The 18,368-nt window shown below is 40.9% G+C and overlaps 1 protein-coding gene and 1 non-coding gene across 8 annotated transcripts in view; both read right to left on the minus strand.

Annotated features, from left to right (window-relative positions):
• The window catches only part of Kalrn (kalirin RhoGEF kinase), a 627,901-nt gene that overhangs the window by 449,727 nt on the left and 159,806 nt on the right, over positions 1-18,368 (minus strand). The window lies entirely within an intron of this gene.
• LOC143409050 (small nucleolar RNA SNORA1) lies at positions 10,557-10,686 on the minus strand. Its single transcript, XR_013092564.1, has one exon. It is a non-coding gene; the product is annotated as a small nucleolar RNA SNORA1 (small nucleolar RNA).

Consider the following 18,368-nt stretch of genomic DNA (forward strand, 5'->3'; position numbering starts at 1 on the left):
TGCACTGGCTGAAGATCCTATGCATCAACCCCCCAGGGCCCTTGTGAAACCGGCTGTTAGCATATTCTAACTCAAACAGGACCAGTAAAATAGCAACGTGTTTTTACCATCAGGTACATGTCTCAATAGATTCATAGTAAATGTTCAATAAATATTTAATGGAAGAATAAATGACTGAATGAAAGTTAACCCTTACTCATGTGACGTACCAAGGTCAGTAGCACCAACTGTCACACTAAGCACTGGTGATCTGAGTCAATGATCTCCAGGGTACCACTCAGCCCTAACATGCTAAGACTTTCTAAATCTTTTCTTTACACTTATTGGCCTTTTAGAGCGACAGATTATCAAATTGATCTTCTTTGAAAGAAAATATTGGGATCAAATTCCTTAATGAGACTCAGTGTGCTGTGGGAAGATAAAACAACTGTTCCCTGGCTTTCCAAATCCATTCTTTTCCTGGAATCAGTTTTGAGACTGGGATGCTCAGGGAAGGCCATCCCATTTTTCAGGTAGTACAAGTGGCCAGCGTGGGAGATGAGAGATGGAACACTTGTGAGGCGGCCACTGCAACTCTGATTTCTGAAACGAGGTGTATTTGATAGGACTGTTAAGCCAAAAGCACTAGATCCATGGTACAATAGCTTCCTCCTTTAAAAGAAAAGCCAGTTGAAATAGCAGGCCCCTTGCTACCTCTTGGAGTTGCCATCAGGGAAAACAACACAAACCTGTGGCTATCCTCGTGGACCTGACCCGTCATGGGCGTTGTGCTTCCTCTAAGAACAAAGGCATGCTTCGCTGGCATTCAGTGCCAATCCCACCCTATTCATGTCCTGCTGCTGTCAGAATTACAAGCCTGCTGTTCTGTTAATTAGCAAAGTTGAAATGCTCTGCATCTATTAGTGAAGTAAAAATTACCACTGCTACCTCCTCAGGATCCTCCAGCATGGGTCTCCTCCAAGACCCATTTTGGCTCCTCTTGCCCCAAATGTGTTATGCTCAAGTTGCTGCTGCTGCTGCCTATTCTTCCTCACATTTTCCTTGTCACTATTTCCCATGCTAGAAAGTGCCAATCATCCTCATTCTGGCTCCCAGCCTCATGTGTGGTCCCAAGTAGGAATGGCAGAACTGGCCCTTGTGGCAAGGGCCCTGTCTGTGGTTTTGTGGGTCTGGAAAACCCAGTGAATCCCCCAGGGTGGCAGAGTGGCTTGTTCTGCATGCTAGCCTCCCTCAGAGAGTCATCCTAACTTCAACAAGAAAAGAAAAACTACCGAGTGGGGATTTGGAGGTGTAAGCTGCCAGGGTAGCCATAGGTTGCTCTTTATTTCCTTTCAGTTGTCAGTCACACCCCCTTCATTTGTCATTTAGAAATGACTGTGTAAGTTTTTGAATCTTGTTTCAAATGGACCTGAGCTCTGTTTCACCAACAAGATGACAAATTTCCCAATACTCAGGTTTCTGCGTCTTTTTTTCCCCACTCTATCCCTAGAGCATCCAGCGTGTGAGCCCCCTTGCATTCATTACCACTGCCACCTCCCCAGGATCCTCCAGCATGGGTCTCCTCCAAGGTGACGTTCTGCCTCTGATAACCGTTTGTTGTCCTATTTGCCTGTCTATCTATCTCTGCTTTGATTTCCCCTGGGAAGAGGATTCCTTTCTTATTTTGTCTTAGTATCACTAAAGCCTAAAATAAGGCCTAGCACATAATTGCTCAAGAAGAATTGATGAGACCCTGAGAACAAAAAGATGTCAAAATTGGACCCAAACAGAGGTTGGCCAAATGAGCTCTTAGAACTCTGCACTGCAGCACAACAGTGAGTCAGTGCCACTTTGAAAGGAAAGGCTTCCTAAAGGCAAGTTCTAAAGGCTTGCTACTCAAAGTAATAAGCACCGCCTACACCCAGGATCTTGTTAAAAACGCAGAATCTCAGGTTCCAACCTAGACCTACTGAGTCAGAACCTGCATCTTAACAAGGACCCTGGTGAATCAAAGTGCACATTACATTTGGGGAAATATTGGAGTACTAAAGTATGTTTTTCTGTTCCAGAGAGTAATCTTAGAAGCAGGGGGTGGGAGGGTAGGGGGGAACCTCCTTCATCCTGGTATAAACAGGGCCTTTAAAATCAGATCTAATGCTGCTCAGAACCCTTCTGCCCTGCTACCGAAGACCTCTCACCACTGTCCAGGGCTATTCCAGAGATTCAGTATTTGCCCTGTAATACATCCTTGACATTCAGCACTGGAATAGAAAGGCTATCTAGGAGATGGATACTTACCTGCTCCAGGGCACTGATAGTAGACCACTCTGGGTTTTTTGTGAGCCAGAGTGTTCATAAATTGTCTGTCCAAGTTGCTCAGGATCTGGCACATTAAGCCACTACTTCATCAGCAGATATTTTAATTTCACAACAAATCTTCCTTCATACCCTTCAAGCTCTGCCTTCTCTAACTACTCTCAGTACTATAAAATCATCATTGATCATGATTAAGAGAACAAAATGCCATCTCTAGGTGGCCCTGGAGGACAGAGAAGCCAGTTTTTGCCTCTTTAGCTCATCTTCTCCTCCTTCTACAGGTGCAGACTCTCCAAAACTGAGCAATACTGGATAAGAACCAGAAAAAGGAGGGGAGCCTTATCCAAAGAGCTCTATATCTAATGAGCACACAGTGTTCATCTCATGAAATTCACTCCCTCAGAGTAGGGGACCCAATTTCTGCCCTCTAGGAGTTTCCAGTTCCTATTTCCCCCTGATACCAGGAAGCTTCCAGACTCTAAATAAAAGATGAAGTAAGATTCTGAGATTCTGGGGCTGGGGATGTGGCTCAAGCTGTAATGCGCTCACCTGGCATGCGTGGGGCGCTGGGTTCAATCCTCAGTACCAAATAAAAATAAAATAAAGATGTTGTGTCCACCGAAAACTGAAAAATAAATATTAAAAAAGTTCTCTCTCTCTCTCTCTCTCTCTCTCTCTCTCTCTTTAAAGACGAAGAAAAAAAAAAGATTCTGAGATTCTGATAAAGACCTCACCTTGTCCCCAACCTGGCAATTCTGATTCCACAGTAACTTGATAATTGGTGCTGTTATCCACCAAGGTGCCAAAACAGAAACCTGAGATGCATGTAGGATGCCTCCTTCCTCCTTCAGCACATTTATCAATTCACTCATGTGGTTCTGTTGATTCTACCTCCTAAATCTCTAATCCATTTTCCCTGTGAAGTCTCCCTGACTTCCCCATCAACTTGAGCTGTTCCTAGCCATATCTTATCACTCCTGAATGGCATTTACATTTTCCATTGCACTTTCCATTAACTGATCCTGAAGCCTTGGGGGTGAGGACCCTGTCACACTCATTGTTATACCCCCATACCTATCACAGTGCCTGTCACACAAAAGCAGCTCAAAAATATTGAACTGAAACTGAGCACACACCAGTTCCAAGAAGATGGTGAGTGTGATGAGGTGGAGGTGATTTGTCAAGGCAGGCTCCCCTGAGGAGGTATCTTTGAATGAACTCTTGAACAAGGAAAGAGCCAAGAGGTGAAGGGAAGCAGCACCTGCCAAAGTAGAGAGGAGGGGACCAATAAACAGTGCCACAGATGGAGTTTACCAGCTGAACAGAAAAACAGACTAAGAGGCTAGGAGGCTGCAGGTGATATGACTCCTGGGAAGCAGTGGCCAAGAGGTGTCTGCACATGATTCTGAGGACACAGAGATCTGGGGCTGTGCAAGGGCCAGAGCTGGGTGGAATCTGGCTGGCCCCAGAGGAAGGATGTGGCTCAGAACAGGTCTTGGCCCAGTAGCCTCTGTCCCCAATCTCCAGCTCACATTTTGCTCTATGTTTGAGACAGGGAAACTGAGACTCATGGCTCCTCCTGAAGCTGGTGGTGGAATGTGGGGGCAGGGGCACTGGAACTTTGTCTCTTTTGATTTTCTCCCTAAATCTCAAGAGTGGCAGGAAAGAATATTTGTCTGAGTTACCTCCTGGGAGCCAGCCAGGCCAGAAGACCATGAAGACCCCAAACAGGACTGAATCATAAAGGAAAGAGACTTAAGGGCATGGGTCCTTCTGTGTAGAAAACAGATGAGCAAAACTCTTGGGACATATGTGTAACTGGGGTTTGTAGGGAACTTATTAGTGGGTAAAGATCTTTATTCCCCTCATCCTCCATCTTTTATTCCCCTCTTTCCTAAATTGATATAAGAGGAGAGAGACATGGCAAGAATGGTAGAAAATGATAAGAAAAGGTAATAAAAGCAAGAGATAAAGAGCTGTGTGTGTTTGTATGCTCATGGACTTGCAAAAATAGAGGTGAAAGTTCTTGTCGCCTCTTTACAGACGCTAATGAGCTATTGAGAAAACTGACTGTTGGAAAACTCCTGCGGCAACTATAAATATGTTCCTTGGAGCTCTCCTTAAAACAACTACCGCCAAGGCAGGAAGTGTGTGCTGAGAGGAAGGAATAAATCTGGCAGTGAAAGCTACTGGGCAGCTTTATGTCAGCAATAGAACACAGCATACAGCAGAGACCCACATGCCTCTTCCCAACCTGGGAACCTGCAGCGAGGCCTACTCCTGAGTCCCTGATCACTGCTACCCACAAATGTCAGGCAGGCTCAGTGGTGTCCCCTCTCCCCCTGCACAGCAGGCAGGCAGAAGGGATGGTATGATAAAGTTCTCTTCCCTAGCCAAGGGACTTCTAGGTCAAGAACATTCAGGAACCTCTGCTAACCTAATTTCAATGCAAATGGGGAGCAAAACAAAACAACAACAATGGTTCTCCTTTTGGCAGTTGCTAAGAAGTGACCTTTTCTAAGCATGTTGCATGAGGCAGTAGCTGGGAGACTTGAGATGGTAACCAGAGGGACACTAGAGAGGAGCAATGTCTACCTTATCTCAACTGTGACATGCATTTGAACTTCACTCCTTGCAAGGAACATTTTCTGCCCTGCACTGATGTGAGCTGGAAACAGTCCCAGGTGCTTTCCCTAATGGCTTCACCACCCCCCCGAGTTGGGATGGTGTTGCCTTGTCTGGGTATCACACAGCATGTTCCCTGCTGTTGTGCCACTGTTCACAGCCACAACTGGCTCCTTCACAAGACTCTAAGCTCTTTGAAGGCAAGAAATGGATGCTTATCCTAGTCTCTCCAGTGCCTGCCATATAGCTGGTGCTTAAGGAATGACCCAGAGACTGTCTTCCATATCTACAGTACAATGGTGTCTTCCACCCCAAAGGTGTTTGAATAATTGCTGTGCCTCTTCCCCTCCTGAGCTATCTCTGTTCCTATTTCTACTTCCATCTTCATCTTTCTTCCTCTCTCATGATTCCATATGAACTCTAATCGCAGCCAATTTCAATATTAACTTTCTAAAGTCAATATTAGATATGAAGTCCTAGCTAATGGGCTACTTTTGAAGAGCAGAAGTTTGTAATACTTGCCATAGCTAAATTAGCTCTATTACAGATCACTAATAATTAGCACTTTAAATATGTGGGTAACACCTCTCTAAGCCCAGCTAATGTGCAAACCGTTTCTGTTTATTCTTCACAAGATTTAATATTAGCTTGAATTGAGACCTCAACTGCAATACACACAAGCTCACTCACTCACTCACTCTCCCTCCCCTTCCTTCCCAGAAAAGTCGACATCCTTGGGTGCAATGCAGATACAATAAAATGGCCACTTCAGAACTGCTTCTCTCCACCTACCACCACTTTTTTTTTTAAACTGATGACTGTTTTCTAACTGACCAGATTATTTAAAGTGCTCATACTTCACAGATGTTGGTGTTGGTGGAAGATTTATTGTCTTTCTTGTTCCATTGACCACTGCTCCCGGATGGGCCCTCAAACATTAGCCTGTCGGTGATGCGTGTGGGTCACCAGCTGAACATTAGCAATATATTTGCTATTATAATTTAGAGAGAGTTACAGAAGAGCTCATAGGCAGAAGGTGTATACTGTGGAACTTTGATCCTTGGAATCCTCACTTGCAGTTCCTCTCCCTCCCAGCATGAATATCCATAGTATTTAATTTAATCAGGTCATAAAGAAGAAATTGATGATTTAAAGAGTGGGCTTTGGGTTCTGCCTTTATAGAAGGCAACTCTGGAAGGCATCTAAATATGAAAAAACCCAGCACCTCTCCAACACATCTCTTTTCTCTCTCTCTCTTTCCCATGTCCTGCAATTCAGGTGTGTGTGGCAGTAAAACCCACAACAATGACTGTGCAGCTCAAGCTCTTGGGCACTCCATAGAGCCATCCCAACCCTCAGCCTTGAGCTTCTCCCTGTTCCCACCTCCACTATTTCTCATTCCCCAATTGTACATCCCCCCCCCCAGTCTCAACACAATGGGCAGGGGTAAAAGCAGTGCCACAGGGATATACCAAGCACAGGCTGGCACATATCAGTCAGACATGAACAATCAGGGTCAAAGTAATAGCCAGTATTACAGAACTGTTGGTACAGCTTGTAGGTGAGAAGGGACACACTCAAGGATGATATTACTGAACAAGCCTTTGCAAACTAAAGCACCCTCCCACCCTTGGAAGATATATATGTTGCTGTCCTTGGTCCTGAACTAGCATAAAGTTGCTACTCAGAGTGGCTGCTGTCTAGGCTGTCTGGGATATGTAAACCAAATGAGAAGGCAGAAGGCAGAGAAGAAAGAGGTGTTAAGATTTAATAGAGAAATAAACAAATGAGAAGAAGCACTTGAAGGACACAGACAATGAGAGATTATTGGAGAGAATAAAAAAGTTGGTTTGATATCATTTTCAAATAATTGCAGTAACCAACAAAGAAAGGTCTGTGCACATACACTCCATCCCACACAAATACTAAACTCCCATGAAAATGAGACCCCATGGGGATGGATATAAATATAAATATATAAATATATATATATCCCCCCCAATACATGTTTCTATATAAACTGCTTAACCATATCAGATGTGGATGGGTTAGCCATGGAACAATTCCTAAAGTTTTAAACAATTTTTTAATAGTTTAAAAAATTTAGTTTTAAAAAATATTTGTTGAAAATCTCTATGAGCCAAGAAAAGTTCTAATCACTGTGGGTACAAAAATAAACAATGTAGAGCTCCTGATTATAAGGGACTTCTAGTTTGGGGGACAGATACCCCACATGTAATTTCAATGTTATGTAAGAAACAATATACAAGTACATGTGGAAAAGAGATATTCATAAAATTCCAAATACATAATAATTAACCAAATGCCTAAAAAGTGAATAGCAGTAACAGAAGAAAATGCAAAGGATTATGGGATCATCAGCAAGGTCCTGGATTGGACAGGTAGTGGTGAGTACTGAGGTCTACCTGGTAGGTCTCAAGGAACAGAGGAGAGCAGATAAGACACAGTGGATTTTTCCCCATGACTTATACCCTCCCCAGAGTAACAGATACATGAGTTAATGTTTGCCAGAGATAAGCTCCAAAGCATCCCCATGGAGCTAGAATAACCAGAATCTAAGATAAACTGGCAAGAGGCCATGATCAGGAAAAAGTTTGACATCTGATACCTGCCTTTTCCTTAGGAAAAACCATAACAGTGTCAAATGCTAAACAAGAAACCAGTAATGACTTGAATATATCATGAATTTTTCTCCAGAACTATGGAAAAGTGTGAGGAGCTAGGAGATATCAGCCTAGGTAACCCTCCCCTCTGCTCACCAGGGGACAAAGGTACATGTTCCTGGAACACCTCATAAACTGAGGCAGGCCTCCTAACCCTGCCTTCATGACATATGTGGTGGGGGAGGGCCAGGAACCTCAGGAGACTGGACGGATATCATTGCCCATATGTCATATGTGTCCATTTTTCTGAGACAGAATCTCAGAAATTTAGTTTTCATAAGATTTTCAAAGGGATTCATGCATGGCTCCCTTGGTTGTGGAGAACCATTGATGTAAAGAAAGTCAAAACAAGACCTTGTCACTTGCCTTGGATTCTAACTACAAAATTCTATCACCAGCCCTGCCTCCCTCATGGCCCACATTCTGATCATCCTGGTTCAGCTGGGACCCAAGACTGGGCTCAATGGCAGAGGGAAAAAAAAAAAAAACAATGAAATTATTTTAGTTCCTTAGCTTGGATTTAAAAAAAAAACAACAACAGCTGAGGACCATGTGGGAGGTGAATGAGGCTGTATGTAAGAACCTGTACCCTAAAGATAAGCTTTATCAGAGATGGTTCTTCCTCATTATGGAGTTACTGAGGGACAGAAAAACTGGACTGGCTTTCATGAAAGCCTTTCAAATTAAAAATAACCCTGGTAACAGAAAGATGACAACTTGACCCAGGACCCCTCCTGGGTTGGCCAGGGTTAGTCAGTAGAAGGGTCTGCACACTTTTTGAATAAGATTCCCTGGAGCCTGAGTCATAAAAGGATAGGAAAGGGGTTATTTGGGCTGAGGAGGTAGCTTAACAATAGAGCATTTGCCTAGCATGTGCAAGGCCCTGGGTTCCTTGTGTGTTCCTAGTCAGCAGCCACAGTAGGGCATATGTGGACACTATTTGACTACTTGCTCAACATGCCATCTTCTGCAGGGGATGGTAAGCTCTCCCAAGACAAGCACATTCTAAGAGGCAGCTCACAGTGTTGAGTCAAGCGCAGGTGTTGGATTCGGGATGAACTAAGTCTGACTCCCCACTCCAGAACTCATTATTCATATGTCAGTGGACATCTTTCTTAGCCTCTCTGGGTCTCTGTTTCCTACTTGAGATAAGAATACCTTTTTCACTGACTTTGGTTGGTTATTAAGGGAGAAAAATCTATTTGTATGTTCCAGACCCACAGCTAATGCAAAGAAAATGTAATGCTCCTTATCTTTCCCCTGTTCATCTTGATATCTTCGACATGAAGCCTTGCTCAGGGTAGATGCTTCACAATAAGTACTGATTATGTGAATGAATGAGTGGATAAATAAGTGAGTGGATTTAAGTGAACTCAGAAAAATGTCACTAAGAACTTCACCCTCACCTTCCCACCATGCATCTCTAAGCCATGCTGCTTACACCCATCTGTGTGGTGACTCTGGCTATTTATTGTTTCCCTCTGCTATTCAACCTGGGATGTTTGGTGAGCTTTCTTACTACTCCTACTCTCCTAAGCCAAGTTTCCCAGAGGTAAAGGAAAGCCTGCCATTGAGCTATTCAGCCAACTAGACACTCATCTCTCCTTCTGTGTCCAGATGACTATGGTCATGGGCATCTCCTGCCAATGTTTCCCCAACACGAGTCTCTATGTGCTACCGCTGGTAGCAGCAGGCCTTACTCCTTCTTTCCAAGATCCTGTGCCCTTGCCTCTGTGAGTGTGTTTCAAACAAAGATGTACAGGTCCAGGTGGTGTTTTCTGGAAAGCACGTCTACTGAAATCACATCCTGGTAACAGGGCCACCACCTAGATGAGGTAGCTTCAACATCTGCTTCTAAACATACCTCAGAGCCCCACTGGAGGGCCACAGCTGCCTGAAAGGCAAAAGAATAACAAGTTTAAGGAGATTCCATGCCCTGTGGCTCTTTTCCTTTCTTAACCTTGAAGTTTCAGGCTGTCAGTGAATGGATTCAAAAAGGGAAAAATGTGAGAGAACTTAAGTTGTCCTTCAATACCCAGAACTAGACAAAGAGGCATTAGGAAATAGAGACTACAAATTCAGGTGATTCAGGAGTCTGGGATACCTAGTCTTCTTTGGTTTTTCCCAGCTTTCTGAAAAGAAAGGATCCTTTATCATGATCAAGGAGCCGTGAGGTTGCTTTGTCTCTGGACAACGTACATATGTGCTCAAGCACAGCACATACGATAAGAATAACATGAAGATGAGGAGTTAAGGTACTTATCAACATTATACTACTGAAAAATTAGAAACAACCTCAGTGTTCAATCACAAGGGATGGGTTAAATGAACCATGATATATTCACTCAAAGCAGCCATTAAATATAATATCAATAAAGAATAACTAATATCTTGGGAAATTTTAGGGTATATAATTCAGTGGGAAAAGTGGATTTAAGAATAGAATATATGAAATTATCCGAAACACTCTGTTTATACATACATACATACCACATACATACATGTACACAGTAAGTGTTTCTGGAAAGTGGGATTATGACTGATTTTGTAAATGTTTCTTTCATGTTTTTCTGTCAAAATCTTTTTCTTTATTTTTTTTCTTTTAATCAAGTCAAAAATTTTTATTTAAGGAAATTTCCCATTGTAATTCCTTGGCTGTCCACTGTAAGGATCCCCTTTTTAAAAGAACTGATGCTTAATCTAGTTGTCCCATTAGCCTTGCACAGTTCTTTGGGGGGGGGGCTTCTATTTCCACTTGAATTATGGAAATACTGATGAGGATGTCACAATATTTTAGATGGAGATCTAAAATATTTGAGATCTTATTTCTTCAAGTAATTGACTTTAGGATCCTGGAAGTTTAATTTCAGATAGTACGTATTTCTTTAATCATTTCTAATATTCAAATGTCAACATTTTTTCATTACACATTTTCACTCATGAGCTTAAGCAAAATATTACAGTCTCACTGTCACCACTGCAATACATACACTGTGATGAACGCAGAACCTGTGTCAGTTTAGCCACATTGACCAACTTTGAACACTGATCAACAGTGAGCATTCTCATCTAGAATGAGGCTTTTCTTCTTTCTTCTTGAAATAATTGGAAAAGAGCAAATTTCCTCCTTTTTATGTTAATCTTCCATATGCAAGATCTTTGTAAAACACACACTTAAAAGTTTAATAATTAAGTTGTAGTTATGATAACATCTGCAAACATCATTTAAAAAGAAAGCTTACTTAAAGTTCAGGACAACTGTGTTATGCAGCTGTTCGTTTGCTCTGTGATACAATTTTGTGGCAAATAAAAAATGGCTACCGTTTATCACAGATGAAGTTGTCTAAAAGGAACAAAAGCCAAATGAGCTATTAAAAAATTCCATTTTTCATTAAATATCACTTTAAGATTTATCATACATGCAACTCTTGTTTGTTCCAGGAATGCAAGTCACTGAAAAGACTCAAATAAAATAAAATCAACACAATTTTGGATTAAAAGCTATCAATAATAGCAGATATATGTTAAGTGAATATCTAAGTACCTACTATGTGCCAAAGTGATTTTGAACTAGTCTGTTATCTAGAAGAATGAACAGATGAAAATAATTACATATCTTTTTGAAATAAAAAATGAATAATGGGTTGAGCTTGCTCTACTAGATATTAAAATATATTTTTAAACTACAATTATTAAAAGGTGGAACTGACACAAGAATTAGCATACAAATGAATGGAGCCTGAAACATAGCCATAATATGTATTTGGCATATTTTAAAATCTAATATACAATAAAGGAAGAACATAAAGCAATAAGGGAAAGATAAAGTATTCAATAAACAGTACTGGAAAACTATTTGGAAAAAAAGCAAGTTAATTTTTAACACATCAAAATAAATCTTAGATAAGAAAAACAATTCTTAAAAATGACATATTAAAAAATTAAGAGAAAATATGAATGAGTATTTAACTGATCTCTGAATGAGAAAGCATTCTTTAGGCACAAAGGCCTTAAAAGAAAACAGAAAGGAAAATATTAGGGCTTTATCTATATAAAATTTTAAACTCTATCTCAGATTATGAACAAAATTAAAAGGGCAAATGACACTGTAGGAAAAGGGATGGCACTTGAGAGGATTATGTCAAGTGAAATAAGCCAAACTGAGAAGTCAAGGGTTGTATGATTTCTCTCATATGAGGGAGCTAGAGAGGTAAAAAAAAAAAAAAAAAAAAAAAAAAAAAAAGCAAGGTGGTGGGTGGTAGGGGGAATCTCATGAAAATTGAAGGGAGATCAGTAGAGTAGAAGTAAAGAACCATGTTGGGGGGAATAGTAAGGAATGACATTGGGCAAGTTATATTGTTATATTGTGTTCATGTGTGGAAAATGTAACAAAAGTCCCACCATTATGTACAAATATAATGTACCAATAAAAAAGGGGAGGGGGATGATAAGCTGGGAAACATTTATAAGAAATATGATAGACTATTAATATTATTCCTATTGGAAAAACAAAGAATAGAAATACGCATTTCAAAAAAGAAGGAAGTGACTAATAAACATTAGAAAAAGTAATCAACCTAACTAGTAATCAAAGAAATGTAAACTAAACCATGAGATTGTTTAAAATCCATTAAATTTACAAAGATTTTGAAAATGTAATAATCCTCAATGCTGGCAAGGATTCAGTTACCCATTCCTGTTAAGACAAGTAAAATGGCTACAATCTTTTTAGAAAGAAATTCAATAATGTGAATCACAATCATAGTACTATGTATAACAAATGACTTGGTAATCTCCCTCCCCACCCCAGGTCTATTCTAAAGAGCTAAGGGAAAATGAGGACAATATTTGAAGATAAGAGATTTCATACAGCCTGTTTTATTGTGGCCCTAAACTGCAAACAGCCTAAACATCCAACAGAAGGCAATAGTTAGATAAACTTGAGATAGGTACAAATGGAATAACAATCAGCAATTAAAATTTTTGTCTTGAGTAATTTTTTAATTTCATGGAGAAATATAATATTTTAAGTAAAAATAATACCTGTATCATGTAGGTTAGGTTGAATCAAACGAAACTGCTGAGACTCCGCTGCATTTAGAACTTTTAAAATTTTGATTTGGTATGATCCAATATACATATATAATGCATTTCTATGTTGTGGGATTATGGGGATGCTTCATTTTCTTATTTCTACTCTTTCTATAATTTTCTAATTTTCTACAGTCAAAATATATTAAAATTATAATGTTGTAAAAGTAGATGAAGACCACATCAAGAACCAGTCACCATGGGGCTGGGGTTATGGCTCAGTGGTAGAGCACTCACCTTGCACGTGCAAGGCCCTGGGTTCAATTCTCAGCACCACATCTAAATAAATAAAATAAAGTTACAAAAGAAAAGAAAAGAAATAGTCATGATTCAAATCAATGTTAAAGCAGTTCTCTTTTCCGGAAATGCTCCAAAGTAGAGAAAACAGAAGCAAAAGTAGACATATGGGATTACATCAAACTAAAAAATTTCTGCCCAGCAAAGGAAACAAATCTTAATAGAGACAACCTACAGAATAGAAGGGCAGGCAGCCTTCTCCCAGTACTGTTGCTGCCACTCAACAAGCTGGGACTGAGGCTCCTGCCCCTGTCCCAGGGTGGGCTCAAGGGAAGTGGGCAGGTCTATGGACTTAGAAGAGGGCAACCATCAGCTTCCCCTCAATAGCACACTGGTGGGGTGTAACCCCAGTTTCACAGCCTAACATTCTACCATGCTCCATATTCTAGCTGGATGTTTGTTGGGAGGTCTCATCCACTTATGATAAGGATTCACAACTCTTGGTGACATGCCCTCTCCCAGCACTTCTTGACTATGACCTTCATGGAGCTCCTGGGTCTTTGGGGGTGGCAGAAGGAATGCCAGACTTGAAGTGAGAAGACTGGGGTTCAACTCATATGAACTTAGCAACTTGGGGGAACCTCCTCATCCTCTCCACCTAAAACTTCCTCAAAGGGACATTTCAAAGTTGCTTCACTATGGTTCAAATCAACTTAGGGAAATCAGTTTGCAAATTGCAAAGCCTTATACAAAAGGAAGATATGAGTTATAATGCCTTTTTGTGGATGCAATTATGGGTGGAATACTCATATGAACTTGAAGCATGCCTGTGCTTTTAGTCTCTGGCTAAAGCCCTCTCACCCTCCACACCACCTCAGGGAAGGTAGACCCCTGTGTCCATGATTTCAGCCAGAGAAGTCCGGTCATCCTTCCCCTACCTACATATCCCTGCTGTCTCAGGTAACAGGACATAAATATTCCGACCACAACCCTGAACTCTTAGCAGGCACTAGTCTGCCTGGTATGTATGGGGTAGGATGCCAGATGATTGTGTGCTATGTTCCTGTTCTCACTTGGGGAACCCAGGGGACGTGGTTCCCAAAGTGGGGAGAGGTCTGTGTCAAAATAACCAAAGTTACCTCCTGAATACCTATGCATGTAATTGTCTCAGTATACCCACTACAGCACACAGAAGAACCAGACCTGGGAAAATACTTTTAATTCTTCACAAAATGCCAACCACAGTAGAGTCCTATCTCCATCAGCCACTTTCTCTCTTGAAACTAAAAGCATCCTTGAAACCTCTATAACCACACCCAGTGATGGAGCACCATCCAGGAAGAAGCTGGGCCTCCACCCTTCACATCTTCCCAGCCTCCCAGACAAAAACACCTCGTCTTCTTATCATCTTCTCCCACTACCTTCATCCAGAAGAACTCTGAATGTCTTACAAATATCCCATACCAGCAGGCTCAGTGAATTGAAGAAAGGCAACAGTCATCCTTCCCTGAGTATATTGGGCTCGGATGAAATATGCCCTATTCCATGGGGACCCCAACAGGGATGCAATAAAGCAGAATCAAACCTAAAGTATCAGGAGGTAGAAGTCTTTATGAAGCTTCTAGTTTCTTACTTACAGAAAGGGAAACTGAGAGTCAGTAAAAGACTCAAAGTCACATGATGAGTCTGTCACCCCCATCTCAGTCAAGCATTCTCTGCTCCACTCCACATGGCTTGAAGGGACCCCACTACCAATGCATGTGTATTAAGATACCAGGATAGACTGATGCTAGCTTCCAGCTTTGCCATCTATTTCATTACTTGCTGTGTGTGGCTATTGAAATTCTAAATAATCAAGTTAAATGTAAAATTCCCTTCCTCAGTCATATGAGTTACACTAAATGTGGTTAGTAGTTAACATTATTGGTCAGCTAAGACAGGAAACATGCCTATCATGGGAGAAAATCCTATTGGCAGGATGGAGTTAAATAGATAAATGTACTACAAATGATTAAGTTCCCTGAGGGCAGGGTCAGTGTCAAGGTTTCCCTTGGAATGTACTCCATTCCCCATAACCAAGAACTGAATCAATGAAAGCACAGCCCATGTTACAATCAATGAGGGCTCAGCCAGCAAGGACCCAGGTCCGTGAAACACATCTGCCACCCAGGGGAGCCAAAGACATGGCCTTCCTTGGTTTATGCACACAGGTATAGGGAAGAAAACAAGTGACTTTCTGTCTCCTCACATCTTTTTTCAAAAAGTCTGATTATTAACTTTTGAAACCTGGTCAAACTTTCCATTGGGAACCAGAACTGTTGATCACTGACTGCCAAGGCTCATGTAAGTACCCTTGAGCCTCAGCTACTTGGGGAGATGGCTGAGGACCCTAGACAAGAAGGGAAATCTTCAGGTTCCCTCACGGGAAAAAATTCTTCACAAAGCTAAAAGACTCAATGTTTTCTACAGAAAAATGGAAAACTTGCACATATGATTATTCATACTGTCCCTCTCTAGGGTCAATGAAAAGCTGAGTGTCTTATATGAGGCTACCATGCTTGAGCTGAGCCAACCTGCCCACTGGCTTTTGAAGTCTGCAGCTCAAATTGCAGAAAGGCAAGACATCCTCAAAGACTGGTGGGCATTTCCCTCGAGGAAGAAACTCTTTGCAAACAGGTTTGCACTTGTTTTGCTCATTCAAAAGGTTGCATAATAGCCTAATTAAGAACACTCCTGCCAATAAAAAAAAATTGAATTTAAGCCAGGTGCATTGGCACACACCTGTAATCCCAGTGACTGGGGAGGCTGAGGCAGGAGGATGGTGAGTTCAAAGCCAGACTAAGCAACTTAGCAAGGATCTAAACAACTCAGTGAGATCCTGTCTCTAAATAAAATATTAAAAAGCGCTGGTGATGTGGCTTACTGGTTAAGCATCCCTGGGTTCAATCCCTGGTACCCACCCCTTGCAAAAAAAATGAGTTTTAGAAATTTCTGGATATAAGCCAGGCACAGTGGTGTATGTTTGTGATCCTAGTGACTCAGGAGACTGGTCAAGTTAGAGACAATACTCAGCAATTTACAAGACCCTGTATGAAAAGAAAAATATATAAATGACTGGGAATTAGCTCAGAGTGTGTGTGTGTGTGTGTGTGTGTGTGTGTGTGTGTGTGTGTGTGTTGTAAAGCTTCCAATAAAGATAGATTTTTAATTATAAAGGAGCATTCATTAAAATAAGACCAAAAAGGAGAAAAATTAGCTACTTAGAGGCCAGAAAAGGAGCAGACCCACTAGATATTTTCAACACCTGAAGTTCTAATGATATATGAGACAAGGACTTTTCCTTAATCCTATTGACTCAGTTAAGAGTGACTGATACAATTAATGTTGAGCACTAATAAGTACATATTGAACATTCTGTTTCTTTTCTATAGATCATGCTATTCTTTATTTGTTCACATCTTATTGCATAGAATAATTCATATTGCAACTCTTGTTTTAAACATTTTTTCTTATTGCAACAAAGTTCTCTCTTGGTTTGGAATGCACTACCCTATCCTTCATCTGAAACATTCATCAATGTCCAACTCATAAAAAGGAACTTAGCATTACTATTACTCAGTTTTCCTTTCTGTAAAATGCATGTAAACTAACCTCCTAACGCTATTGTGAGAATTAGCTGAGGTTATGTGTGTGCTTGTGGTTGGTAGATGGCAGGTGTCCAATAAGTGCCAAGTGATGGAGTGAATGAATGAATCAATGAGGCGTCTGGACTGTGTGACTGATTTGTCACGGGTCTCAGCTGTACAAACCTGGGAGCAGCCAAATTGCAGAAACCATTCACAATTTAAGACACAATCATCCACATGCCGTCAGCTCCTGAAATTGTAGGCACAAGAACTGGGAAGAAATATACTGCCTCCAGAGAGCATGCCTTACAAATTTAGATAATTATAAAAGTGAAAACATTATAGTTCCCACATTAAAAAATCTCCCCACCCCCTTGCTGTTTGCAGTGGCACATGCCTATAATCCCAGAGGCTTGGGAGGCTGAGGCAGGAGAATCACAAGCTCAAAACCAGCCTCAGCAACTTAGCGAGGTGAGGCCCTAAGCAAGTTAGTGAGACCCTGTCTCAAAATAAAATATAAAAAGGGCTGGGGATGTGGCTCAGTGGTTAAGTGTCCAAAGGTTCAATCCCTGGTACAAAAAAAAAAAAAAAAATCTTCCCTCAACTATAAAATTCTATGATTCTACATGCAAATGGGAATAGTTAACAATCTATCATTTCAGCTTTGGAGCTCTAAGATTAAATCTTCCTCTCAAAATCCAGATGTAGATTTGAAAGTGCCCACTCTTCAACCAGGGCCCAGGCATCTACAGAACAACTGAGCCATAGCTAAAAGATTGTTCCATGCTAACAGTGCTGTTGATGTAGAAAAGAGCTTTGGACACAGAATCCAAAGACCTGGGTTTCCTTTGGGGCTTTTCTTATTTCTCATTCACTCTCTGGCCTGCATTTTCAATACCAGTAAAATAAACAAGCCAGACAAAATGATGGCTGAGACTGTCCTCTCCCCAGCTGTTCCATCCCCTAATTCTGCTTTGCTGTAGAAAAGATAATGACCTGCAAGAAGTTAGGGAAGGCAGCATCCCAGAGGAGAAGTGAGAACCTCAGGGGTGAGAATCACGCTGGGGAAATACCATATTTAATGAGTTGTAAAATGCATCATTAGTTTACATGCCATTAAGAAAGGAAAAAACTGCTGCCAATTAAACTGCCACACACCATAAACTATAAGATGCACCCTGATTTCAGAGATGGAAAAATGTGTGCATTGGGGGGAAAACATCTTAGAATCAATAAAATAAGGGTGCTTGCTAAATCCTAGGCACTGAGCTAAGTGTCTTCTACATATTAGTTTATGTAACCCTAAAACAATGCTGCAAAATAAATGGAACTATGTGAAAGATCAGCATTTTTACAGAAAAGAAAACAGGTACAAAAGGTTTATAGAATTTGTTTAAGGTCATCTGATTGTATGTATAAGAGGTAAGATTTGAACCTACAACTATTTTACTCCAAACTCCATCTTCTTAAGCCTCTGCCCTTTGAAGAAAGGCTGGGGTGTTTGGTAAAGGGTGAAAATGATTTATCTGATGGAGATAGAACTAAAATATAAATTGTCAGGACATGTTAAAGGAACTTACTAGGATGAATACATTAGAAAAAAAACTTTAAAATTATATGATTTAAGCACGTGTTTTATAGGATGATCACAAGTTTAAGACCAGCCTCAGCAATTTAGCAAGACCCTGTCTCAAAAAATAAAAAAGACTGGGGATATAGCTCAGTGATAAACTACCTTCAATCTCCTATGCCAAAACAAAACAAAATTAAACAAATTAAAGCCCAGAGGAGTTGTGTGATTTGCCCAAGG

This window comes from Callospermophilus lateralis, chromosome 10 (assembly GCF_048772815.1).
Source record: "Callospermophilus lateralis isolate mCalLat2 chromosome 10, mCalLat2.hap1, whole genome shotgun sequence".
NCBI classification, from domain to species: Eukaryota; Metazoa; Chordata; class Mammalia; order Rodentia; family Sciuridae; genus Callospermophilus; species Callospermophilus lateralis.